The following is a 13787-nucleotide window of genomic DNA, read 5'->3' as shown; positions in this document are numbered from 1 at the left end:
GGGCTATAATTCTTTGGTAATTGTGTAAATACATAACTAATTATTTTTCTTATTTCAAATGGCTGTGTCAAAAAATCAGTGCTTTCTTCTATTGCCTTTCTCATTTCCCACCACTTTCTGCATTTACTTTTTTCCTTTGTATTCAAGTATGGCTGAACGCTGGGTCCAAAACTGCTTTCAGGTTTTGGGGAAACTTTGATTCTATGTACATCATTTCAAGCTCTTTAGATAAGAAGCCTAGAAGTTCTGGATATTGATAATGGTCCTTTAGTCCATTCTGCTGAGTCAGAACCTGGAGAGTCAGAGGAAACTAGAGATTAGATCTCCTTTACCTAGAATGGCAGGTCCATACAGATTTCAGATGGCCTTGCAGAATTCAAAGTTAACCCTGAGTTCTACTGGAAGATATATTATCTTACAAAGTAGTAAATATGGCAAATATAGAGAACATAATTTAGAGATTGGTTTGGTGTCAACAAAATTTCTGAATCTCGACACGGTTCCTATGATACAAAACATCTGATCCCAGCTTTTTATTCATTGATGCATTCATTCCCTCATTTATTCACTTGTTTAACTACACAAATATTTAGTAATTTCTATGTTCTTTATGGATATAATAGTGAGAAAAATAGACAAAGTGCCTGCTCTCAAAGAGTTTACAGTGTGATGAAAAAAGAAACATTGATTGATAAAATAAGTAGTTACATTTTTAATTTAAATCCTTTGAAAAAAGTTCACAGTGTTATAAGAGTATAAATCTTAAATGGTGACATTTGGGCTGGGGCCTGAAGGCTGAATTGCCAGACGTATCTTATTAAAATTTCCAGTTTCATATTGAAATTGTAGTAGAATCTAGTCTGCACCCAGGTTGTGAAAAACAATAATTTTATGCAGAAGAGAATAAAGAAGGATTATAGTACCTGCCTTTTGATATCTAAACTTAAGAGGGCATCCCAGCAGTTCTTACATCTTTTAAGATTCGATGCCATCCCCATCAAGCTACCAATGACTTTCTTCACAGAATTGGAAAAAACGACTTTAAAGTTCATATGGACCTGAAAAAGAGCCCGCATCGCCAAGTCAATCCTAAGCCAAAAGAACAAAGCTGGAGGCATCACGCTACCTGACTTCAAACTATACTACAAGGCTACAGTAATCAAAACAGCATGGTACTGGTACCAAAACAGAGATATAGACCAATGGAACAGAACAGAGCCCTCAGAAATAATGCCGCATGTCTACAACCCTCTGATCTTTGACACACCTGACAAAAACAAGAAATGGGGAAAGGATTCCCTATTTAATAAATGGTGCTGGGAAAACTGGCTAGCCAATATGGAGAAAGCTTAAACTGTATTCCTTCCTTACACCTTATACAAACATTAATTCAAGATGGAGTAAAGACTTAAATGTTAGACCTAAAACCATAAAAAACCCTAGAAGAAAACCTAGGCAATACCATTCAGGACATAGGCATGTGCAAGGACTTCATGTCTAAAACACCAAAAGCAATGGCAACAAAAGCCAAAATTGACAAATGGGATCTAATTAAACTAAAGAGCTTCTGCACAGCAAAAGAAACTACCATCAGAGTGAACAAGCAACCTACAGAATGGGAGAAAATTTTTGCAATCTACTTATCTGACAAAGGGCTAATATCCAGAATCTACAATGAAGTCAAACAAATTTACAAGAAAAAAACAACCCCATCAAAAAGTGGGCAAAGGATATGAACAGACACTTCTCAAAAGAAGACATTTATGCAGCTAAAAGACACATGAAAAAATGCTTGTCATCACTGGCCATCAGAGAAAGGCAAATCAAAACCACAATGAGATACCATCTCACACCAGTTAGAATGGAGATCATTAAAAAGTCAGGAAACAACAGGTGCTGGAGAAGATGTGGAGAAATAGGAACACTTTTACACTGTTGGTGGGACTGTAAACTAGTTCAACCATTGTGGAAGTCAGTGTGGCGATTCCTCAGGGATCTAGAGCTAGAAATACCATTTGACCCAGCCATCCCATTACTGGGTATATATCCAAAGGATTATAAAACATGTTGCTATAAAGTCACATGCACACATATGTTTATTGCGGCACTATTCACAATAGCAAAGACCTGGAACCAACCCAAATGTCCATGAATGATAGATTGGATTAAGAAAATGTGGCACATATACACCATGGAACACTATGCAGCCATAAAAAAGGATGAGTTCATGTCCTTTGTAGGGCCATGGATGAAGCTGGAAACCATCATTGTCAGCAAATTATTGCAAGGACAAAAAACCAAACACCGCATGTTCTCACTCACAGGTGGGAATTGAACAATGAGAACACATGGACACGGGAAGGGGAACATCACACACCAGGGCCTGTTGTGGGGTGGGGGGAGAGGGGAAGGATAGCATTAGGAGATATACCTAATGTTAAATGACAAGTTAATGGGTGCAGCACACCAGCATGGCACATGTATACATATGTAACAAACCTGCACATTGTGCACATGTACCCTAAAACTTAAAGTATAATAATTTAAAAAAAAGAAAATTACTTACTGGGTACAACGCTCACTACTCAGGTGATGGGTGCACTAAAAGCCCAGATTTCAAAAAAAAAAAAAGAAAAGAAAAGCATTAAAACTTAAAACTTTGTACTTCATATAAAAAATAAATCTTTGTTACCTGGGTATGAAATCATCGAGAAGAGTTCAGGAGATCTTGAAGAGAAGGATGAAAATTTGTCCTAGGTGGGGTTATGAAGCTGTCTGTAAGGTAGTAAATCACCAACAGGCTTCTTACTAGGCTCCTCTCTGGTTTTCAGGTAAGCCCGGCACCTGTTAAGTGTCCCAGCCCACAGGCATTAATACAGTGAAAAGATATTTGAACCTTTTAAATTCTTTTGGAGACAGGGTCTTGTTCTGTTGCCCAGGCTGGAGTGTAGTGGCATGATCATAGCTCACTGCAGCCTCAGTCTCCTGGGCTCGACTGATCCTTCTGTCTCAGTCTCTCAAGTAGCTGGACTGCAGGAACATATCACCATGATTGGCTAAATTTTAATTTTTTTTGTAAAGATAGAGTCTTGCTATGTTGCCCAGGCTGTCTTGAACTCCTGTGCTCAAGCAATCCTCTTACCTCATCCTCCCAAAATGCTGGGATTACAGTTGTTAGCTCCCACTCCCAGCCAAGATGTTTGAACTTTAGATAAGAACACAGTTTCATATAAAATCTAGAAGCTATTTTTCTCTAGTACAGAAAAAAATCAGGAACTAATAAGAAAAACAAGTAAAGACAGTCAAGGACAATTTGTTTCTTTTTGGAAATAAACATAGGTTTATTATCACATGGCTTGAGGTGGAAAGACTGGTATCAGAGCAGGCCTGGGAAGAGTCTTTCTGATTCTATACAACATGAAATCTCAGCAAGGAGGAATGAACTCAGAAGAGGGCACACATCAAGAAATAAATTTTGTCACAGAACATCTGATTCATGATCATCTTTGGACATAATTTTGGGATGTTTTCAGGGGATGCAGCACTTCCTAAAGGCAGAAGAGCTCATGGAATGGATAGCAGATCACATGAGGGCCAATGTTCACATTAACTTGGGATTTAATATCACCATCACCAATTGTCCCACTGCCACAACAGCCATGAAATAGCTAATATCTAACGTGTGTAGTGTTATTTAATGATGATGCTAAATGATACTGTAACACTAACAAAGAAACAAGACAGGAGAAATCAACTTCCAGAAGGAATTTATAGGTTTTAAGCATTTAAAAAACATACCTGGGACAGAGCAAGATGGTGGAATAGAAGCCGATATTATTTGTCGCCCCCTCAGGAGCAACAAATTTTAACAACAATCTACACACAGAAAAGCACTCTCATAAGAACCAAAAAATCAGTTCAGCAATCACAGTACCTGGTTTTAACTTACAGGCAATGGCTGAGTGGCACGGAGGGTCTGTGGACTTGGAGGAGGGAATGCTCGGTGACTGGGGGATTTTATATCGAATTCAGTGCTGCCTTGTCATAGAGAGAACAAAAGCCATACTGGGCTCAGTCAGCTCATGCTCACAGAGGGAGCATTTGGACTAGCTCTAGCCAAAGGGGAATAGACCATGCCAGTAGTTGGAACTTGAGTTTCTTAGCAAGCCTCACCACCATGGGCCAAAGTGCTTTGGGGGCCTAGGTAAACTTGAAAGTCTGTCTAGGACACATGGACTACAATTTCTAGACAACTCCTAGTGCTGGGTTGGGCTTATAGCCCATGGACTAGGGTGGCACATGACCTAGAGAAACACCAGCTGGGGTGGCTAAGGTAGTGCTTGTACCATTCCTTCCCCCAACTCCATGCAGTGCAGCTTACAGCAATGAAAGTGACTCCTTCCTTCTGCTTGAGGGGAGGAGAATAAAGAGTAGAGAGAACTTTGTCTTGCATCATGGATACCAGCTCAGCCACAGCAGGATAGGGCATTGGGTAGAGTTGTGAGGCCTCATTCCAGGCCATAGCTCCTAGATGACGGATGACATATCTAGACACATCCTGGGCTGAAACAGAACCCACTGCCTTGAAGGGAAGGACCTAGGATTCATCACCCACTGTCTAAAGAACCCTTGGGCTCTGAATAACTAGCAGTGATACGCAGGTAGTATGCCATGAGCCTTGAACTCTGAGATGTGCTGGCATCAGGTGTGACCCAGCACATTCTCAGCTACAGTGGCTATGGTGAAAGACTCCTTCTGATTGAGAAAAGCAGAGGCAAAAGTAAAGAGGACTTTGTTTTGCACCTTAGGTATCAGCATGGCCACAGTAGGGGTAGAACAACAAGCAGACAGTTGGGGTCCCCGAGTACAGGCCTAGGCTTTTGGACAGCATTTGTGGACCTGCCTGCCCTGGGCCAGAGTGGAGCCTGCTGCCCTGAAGGATGAGTCCCAGGCTTGGGAGCATTCACAACAAGCTGATGGAAGAGACCTTAGGCTTTAAGGGAACATCACTGGTGGCCTAGCAGAACTCTCCATAGGCTGGTGGTGGTGGTGGCTACAGGGAGAGGTTCCTCTGCCAGTGGAAAGGAGAGGGAGGAGTAGGAATGACTTTATGTTGTGGTTTGAGTGCCGGCATAGCCACAGCAGAATGGAATAGAATAGCATCTATGGACTTCCCTGGGGCTTGAGGAAAATTGCTACCCCAAAGAGAAGAATGCAAACCTGGCTGGCCTTGCCACCTGCCAATTGTAGAGCCTTAGGTCCTTGAGTGAACATAGTGGGTATCTAGGTAGTGGTTACAGTGGGCCTTGGACAAGATTCACTGTTGTGCTGGCTTTAGGTCTGATCCAGCACAATCCCAGTGGTGGTGGCCACAGGGGTCCTTGCATCACCACACCACCAGTTTCAGGTAGCTCAGTAAAGAGATAGAGACTCAGTTTGTTTGGGGTAAAGTAAGTTAAAAAGAAAAAGTGACTCTGCATGGTAATCCACAGAATTCTTCTGGATCTTATCCAAGACCACCAAAGCAGCACTTCTACAAATCTGCACAAACCAAAGAACTATTGGGCCTGTGGCCCAACTTCTTTCAAATACTAGGAAAACCTTCCCAAAAAGGATGAGCACAATCAAACCCAGATTATGAAGACTACAACAAGGACCTAACTCTTCTGTGCCCAGACACCAATGAACATCTATGACCATCAAGACCATCCAAAAACAAAACAAAATAAAACGAAACAACAAAAAAAATGACCTTGCTAAATGAACTAAGTAAGGCACTAGGGACCAATCCTGGAGAAACAGAGATATGTGACCCTTCAGACACAGAAAACTGAAAGCAATTCAAGATAACATAGAAAAAGAATTCTGAATTCAATCAGATAAATTTAACAAAAATATTGCAATAATTTAAAAGAATCAACCAGAAATTCTAGAGCTGAAAAGTGCAATTGACATACTGAAGAATTCATCAGAGTCTCCTGATAGCAGAATTGAACAAATGGGCCTTGGGCAAGACCCAGTGTTGTGCTGGCTTTAGGTCTGATCCACTGAAAGAATTAATGAGCTTGAAGACAGCTATTTGAAAATACATGATCAGAGTAGACAAAAGAAAAAAAAAAGGAAGCACACCACAATATCTAGAGAATAGTCTTAAAAGGACAAATCTAAGAGTCATTGGCTATAAAAAGAAGGTAGAAAAAGAGATAGAAGTTGAAAGTTTATTCAAAGGGATAATATCAGAGAACTTTCCAAACCTAGAGAAGGACATCAACATTCAAGTACAAGAAGGTTACAGAACGTAAAGCAGATTTAACCCAAAGAAGACTACCTCAAGGCATTTAATAATCAAACTCCCAAAGTCAAGGATAAAGAAAGGATCCTAAAAGCAGCAAGAAAACCACAACAAATAACATACAATGAAGCTCCAATACATTTGGCAGCAGAGTTGTCAGTGGAAATCTTACAGGCCAGAAGAGAATGGAATGACATAAAGTACATGAGATGTTTAACAAGCCAAAGGGGGAAAAAAACACCTTTTACTCTAGAACAGTGTATTTGGTGAAAATAGTCCTCAAGCACAAAGGGGAAATAAAGACATTCCCAGACAAACAAAAGCTGAAGGATTTTATTAACAATAGACCTATCCTAAAAGAAATGCAAAACAGAGTTCTTCAATTTGAAAGAAAAGGATGTTGGCCAGGCACGGTGGCTCATGCCTGTAATCCTAGCACTTTGGGGGGCCGAGGCAGGTAGATTGCCTGAGGTCAGGAGTTCAAGACCAGCCTGACCAACATGGAGAAACCCTGACTCTACCAAAAATACAAAATTAGCCAGGCGTGATGGTGCATGCTTGTAATCCCAGCTACTTGGGAGGCTGAGGCAGGAGAATCACTTGAATCTGGGAGGCGGAGGTTGTGGTGAGCCAAGATTGTGCCATTGTACTCCAGCTTGGGCAACAAGAGTGAGCCTCTGTCTCAAAAAAAAGAAAAAAAAAGTTTGTTAATGAGCCTGAAGAAACCATCTGAAGGTACAAAATTCCATCATAATAGTAAGTACACAGAAAAACACAAAATTTTATAACACTGTAATTGTGGTATATACAGTACTTTTATCTTCAGTAGAATGACTAAATGAAGAACCAATCAAACATATAATAATAACTACAAAAACTTTTCAAGACGTAGAGAGTAAAATAAGATGTGAAGAGAAACAACAAAAAGTTAAAAAGCAAGGGGACAAAGTTAAAGTGTAGAGTTTTTGTTTTCTTTTTGCATATTTGTTTGTTTATGTAATAAGTTTTAAGTGTCATCAACTTAAAATAATAGGTTATAGGATAGTATTTTCAAGGCCTCAAATCAAAAAGCATACAATGGATACACAATAAAAAGCAAGAAATTAAAGCATACCAGCAGAGAAAACCACTTTCACTAAAAGGAAGATAGGAAGAAAGGAAAGAAGAGAGAGAAGACTGCAAAACAACCAGAAAACCAATGGCAAGAGGCAGGAGTAAGTCCCTACTTATCAATAATAACATTGAATTTAAATGGAATAAATTCACTAATCAAAAGACATAGAGTAGCTGAATGGATGAAAAAATAAGACTCAGTGACCTGTTGCCTACAAGAAACACACTTTACCTATAAAGATACACATAGACTGAAAATAAAGGTATTAAAAAAGATATTCCATGGGCCAATGGAAACAAAAAAAGAGCAGGAGTAAGACAAAAACTGTAAGAAGAGACAAAGAAGTTTATTTTATAATGATAAAGGGGTCAGCTTAACAAGAGGCTATAATGATTGTAAATCTATGTGTACCCAACATTGAAGCACCCAGATATGTAAAGGGAATATCATTAAAGCTAAAGAAAGAGACAGACCTCAATACAATAATAGCTGGAGACTTCAAGATTCCACTTTCACATTGGATACATCTCCCAGATAGAAAATCAACAAAGAAACATCAGGCTTAATGTGTACTATAGACCAAATGGACCTAATCAATATTTACAGAACATTTCATCCAGTGGCTGCAAAATACACATTTTTTCTCAGCACAAGGATCATTCTCAAGGATAGACCATATGTTAGGTCACAAAACAAGTCTTAAAACATTCAAAAAAATTGAAATAATATGAAACATCTTCTCTGACCACAATGGAATAAGACTAGAAATCAATAATGAGGAATTTTGGAAACTATAGAAACACCTAGAAATTAAACATTATGTCTGAATGATTAGCGGGTTATTGAAGAAAATAAGAAGGAAATTGAAAAATTTCTTGAAACAAATGATAATGGAAACACAACATACCAAAACCTATGGGATGCAGCAAAAACAGTACTCAGAAGTTTATAGCTATAAGCGCCTATGTTTAAAAAGAGGAAAAACATCAAGTAAACAATTTAATGATGCATCTTAAAGAATTAGAAAAGCAAGAGCTAACTAAACCCAAAATTAGTAGAAAAAAAGAAATAATAAGGATCAGAGTGTAAATAAATGAATTTGAAATGAAGAAAAATAAGCAAAAGATCAATGAAACCAAAAACTGTTTTTTTGAAAAGACAAGCAAAATTGACAAATCTTTAGCCAGACAGATGAAGAAAAAAAGGGAGAAGACTCAGATAAAAATGAATAAAGAGACATTACAACTGATATCACAGAAATTCAAAGGATCTTAAGTGAGCAACTGTATGACAATAAATTGGAAAATCTAGGGGAAATAAATTCCTAGACACAACCTACCAAGTTTAAACCATGAAGAGATCCAAAACCTTAACAGACCAATAACAAGTAACAAGATCAAAATTGTCATGTAAAGTGTCCCGGTAAATAAATACCTGGGACCCAATTGCCCCACTGCTGAATTCTACCAAACCTTTAAATAACTCACCTGTAATCCCCAAAATTTGGGAAGCTGAAGCAGGAGAATCACTTGAGTCCGGGAGTTCGAGACCAGTCTGGGCAACATGGCAAGACCCCATCTCTACAAAAAGTACAAAAATTAGCCAGGCTTGGTGGTACATACCTGTTGTCCTAGCTACTGGGGAGGCTGGGGTAGGGAGATTGCTTGAGACAGGGAGTTTGAGATTGCAGTGAGCCATGATTGTACCACTGCACTCCAGCTTGGATGAAAGAGTAAGACCCTATCTCAAAAAAATAAATAAATAAAAATATCTAATACAAATCCTACTCAAACTATTCTGAGAAATAGAGGAGGGAGTACTTCTGAACACATTATATGAGGTCAGTATTACCCTGATACCAGAACCAGACAAAAACACATCACAAAAGGAAACTACAGGCCAACATCTTTGATTAATATTCATGAAAAATCCTCAGCAAAATAGTAGGAAACTGCATGAAACAATACATTAAACAGATCATTCATCATGACCAAATGGGATTTATCCCCGGGACACAAGGATGTTTCAAAATATGTGAATATTTCAATGTTATACATCATATCAACAGAATGGAGGACAAAATCCTATGATCATTTCAATGGAGGCTGAAAAGCATTTGATAAAATGCAACATCCTTCATGATTAAAAAAAAAACCCTTTGAAAAACTGAGTATAGAAGAAACATAATACCACATAATAAAAGTCGTATATGACAGACCCACAGCTAGTGTCATACTGAATCATAGAACCAGAATTGGAACCCAGGTATGTTAGACTTCAAAATTCATGCCTTTCTAAGCTTTAAAAAAAGGCAAGAAAGAATGTTTGGGAAAGATTCTCAGGTACTGGATTCTGAGATTTTAACATGCTAGGGTAAAAGATCAGAAGGAATTTCTGAGGGGTCAGGGACCATAAACCCAAGAAGATAAGAGATTAGTATTAAGTACAAGATGTTAGTGCAGAAATTGGTAGAAACAGGAGCTATGAACACAATTCAATGTATGTCTTGAAATTTATTTTATATTTCTACAAAGAATTGAGAAGGAATGGTATTGAGAAGTTGAATGATCCAAGGGAAGATCCTTTGATACTAGATTCTATTATTGGTTCTTCCACTTGTATGTAATATGACCTCTCTCAGACTTCTTTATGAATAAAGTGGAGCTAATAATACTGTAGTTACTGGGGTAAAAATGAGATGGAAACTATGAGATCAGTGTAAGATGGACAGTGGAACCATTTGCCAAGAGGCTTGGAAACCATGCAAACCAATCAGCATGGTTGAAGGGTTGCAGGTACTGAGATAACTATGGGAAATAGAAACCTAGTCAATTATATTGTAATAGGATGGTCTGGCTGAAAGGGGCAAAAAAAAATCAGAAAAGTTTTCCAGTCCTGTGCATCAGAGGGAACATTGCTTTTTAGTCTTTTCTTAGTCTAAGAGCTGTTCAACTCTGGATGACATATCTATTAAGGCTGCTGTATTCCTTTTTACCTATGTCATGCTCACCAAGCAATCCTATGCCCATAACGGTTTTTTCCTTTTTTCTTGTTTTTTGTTTTGTGCTACTTTTATGCTGAGAAGGGATGTTTTGGTTTCTGCTCAATTTAAGGGCATATCCCCGCCATTCTTATTGTATTAGCTATCTACTTGCTGTGTAACAAATTATACTGAAATTTAGCAGTATAAAACAACACATATTTATTATTTTACAGATTGTGCGGGTCTGGAATTTGAGCACAGCTTGACTAGATCCTCTGTCAGGGTTTCACAGGCTGCCATTAAGATATAAGCAGGGACTTTATTGGACAGTTTGTGACTATAGTTAATAACAATGTATTATAATCTTGAAATTTCTTAATAGAGTAGATTTCAAGTATCCTCACCACAAATAAAATATAAGTATTTGAGATAATACATATGTTAATTAGTCATTCTACAATGTGTACATATTTCAACACATCATGTTGTATACCACAAATATGTATAGCTTTTGTGTATCAACTTTAAAAATTAAAAAAAATATAGTCAGTGGCTTCAAGGTTGAACTCAAGGGCCAACTGGAGAAGGATCAGCCCCAGGCTCACTCAGTGGTTGTTGATAAGATTCAATTCTCTTCCATCTACTGGGATGAAAGCCTCAGTTCCTTACTGGATGTTGGCCAGAGGCTGTCCTCAGTCCTTTGCCTTGTGATACTTTCTATCACAGTAACTGAGAAGAACCTGAGAGAGAAAATACCAGCAAGAGAGAAGTCACAGTCTTTTGTTACCTAATAATGAAAGTGATATCACATTATATTTGCTGTATTCTATATGTTAGAAGAAAGTCATTAGGTTCAGCCTACACTCAAGGGGAGAGGATTTCACAAGTGTGCACACCAGGAAGTAAGGATCATTGGGGCTATGCCAGAAGCTGCTTTTCGCACTTAGCTATCTACAACTGTTGTAGTGAAGGGAGGAGTCATGACTATTAAAACTAATGCAGATGGTTACTTAGAAAAAAATCTGAAGCCCCCTTTATTCTGTCAAATATCCTCTCTGTAAATGAAAAGTTGAGCTGTGTGTTTCTCAATAAATGTATCACAGCAAGTGAATCACCCCTTCTGATTTGATTCAGAGCAATAAAAAAGCAATCACACTATACCTTTGCTTTTACGGTGGTGTCTGATATAGCCCTCTCTGAGTAGCCTACTTCTGAGCAGACCCAAGTGAATAATGTAAGCCAAGGTCCCCTGACATACGGTTTTTAGAGTATATTTACACTCCATGTGAGTCAACAACCTTGATATTTGGCAGAAGTCTCTTGAGCAGATGATGGAAATATTTTATCTCACATTTAAGCCAACTTCCTTGTGTTGATACTTCAAGTATAGGCATGAATTGAAGAGAGAAAGGGAAGAGGGCAACAAGGAAGGAATGGGAGGAGGGGTGGCAAAGAAGGGCAGAGAAATTTTCTGTTTAGTCTCAAGCTTTATAAATAACAAGGGTTTGGTTCTAAAAGAAAGCTTCAGTGGCAAACCTAAGAATCTGGGACCTCCATAAAAAATTTATGTTTAAACAAGAAATAGTTCAAGTGGGGACAACAAGAGTCACTTTAACCTGTGCCTGCTTTAATGAGAGACTGAGGAGAAAGGGGTCTGCCTGTCTTGAATGTTTGTCTGTGAATGCCTTGCCATTTTGGCTTAGACAGACGAATAGAGCCTTTTGTGTGTGTGTGTTTTTTTTTTCTATTTACCACCAGCAGTCAATAGTCAGAGCTATTGACTTTAAGCATTCAGAGACCTTAAGCCTTAAGAAAAGATGCCATTTCCTTTGACTTCATTTTTTTTTTAAATAAGGATAGTAATGCTATGTACTCAGGTTATTTATTTGCTAGATGATTCACACTCTAAGGTACACAAATGCTCAGAAGCTTCTTCAAAGAGGGCTATGTTAAGGAAAGGGGTTCATAATGGTTAAAGAGATGCTAAGTAGAGATTCTGCTTGTCTCTGGGTACCAGTTTCAAACACATACTGCACAGATTTTCATTCGACCTTTGCTGCATAGTTGGTGGAAGATCTGGAAGCACAAAAGTAGATCTTTCGGAGTGGTTAATTTGAGTTCCATTTTAGTTACTTAGTTTAAATGCTTATTGTGTTATGGGAAGCTTTACAATGGCAAGTTTTTTATTAATCCCCATATAGGTCTAGATTTTATGGCCTATCAGTCACATTTTCTCAGTAGCCATTTTGCATCAGCCTCTGTCCTGGTTGTTGTGTGGGGATTAGAAATCTATTGAAAGACTTTGGCCATCTTGGAAAGCCTTATAACCTAAAGAGGCACATGAGCAATAGATAAGCACAAAACTAGAATACAGTACAAGGCTAAGAGCAAGAGTTCTGAAACAGATATAATTGGGTTGGAATTCTAACTCAGCTACTTACTAGGAGTATGGGTTTGGATATATTATTTAACTTATTTTATCCTCGGTTTCCTCAGCTATGAAATGAATATAATAGCAGTAACTACCTGACAGGATTATTTTTAGAACAAAATGAATTGATATCTAAAGCTTCAAGTATAGTGCCTGTTACTTTATAAGTACCCATTAAATATCAACTATTTTCATGTCTTTCCAGTTTAGACTCTTTGTTTAATCTTACCTCAATATCCTCCTCTATAGAATAAGCCTCATTTTATATTTTATGCTCTGATAGTACTACAGGTGTATCAGGAGACAAATAAAAACACTCATATTTTAAGGTGCTTTGCAGATGTATGTGCTTTTTCAAGATTTGTTTACCAAGTTTGGGTTCAGGGCAGGGTAGACTATGTACTTACAAACATCCAGGAGAGTCTGAGAGAGATCTAGTGACACCGTGGAGTTGTGCTGAGTATGGTTTTTGGAATCTAAAGGCACTGTGCTTCCTATTTGCTGCGGAAAATTGCATAGTTTCTCAGCCTCTGCTTTCTCATTCATGACAGAGCAATAACAAAGCATATTTTATGGAGTTGTTGGGAAGATTAAATGAGACCGCATATCTAAAGTACCTGGCATATAGTAGACAGTCAATAAACATCCTCCTATTTTGATATGAAAAGAAGAGGAAAAGGTAAAATATGGAAGACCATGGAGGAAGATCATTGAACCCCAATATAGAGGCCCATTCCCACAAACCCTGATGGTTCGGCTCACATCTCCCCAGAGCTGTGGGCATCCTGGGTGCATGAGGTGGGCATACTTCTCAAGTATACTACTTTTCATTTCTATTTACCTTCTATCTGCCTGCTGTCTCTTCCACAGCCCTTCTGTTTAACACCAGAAAGAGTCAGGTGAAGTAACTGATCCGGAATCAGTCCTAGTATCAGAAGGATGTAGGGATTCAACTTTTCTCTTTGTT

This window comes from Pan paniscus, chromosome 2, assembly GCF_029289425.2.
Source record: "Pan paniscus chromosome 2, NHGRI_mPanPan1-v2.0_pri, whole genome shotgun sequence".
In the NCBI taxonomy this organism is placed as follows: Eukaryota; Metazoa; Chordata; class Mammalia; order Primates; family Hominidae; genus Pan; species Pan paniscus.
This window is presented reverse-complemented; position numbering follows the sequence as displayed.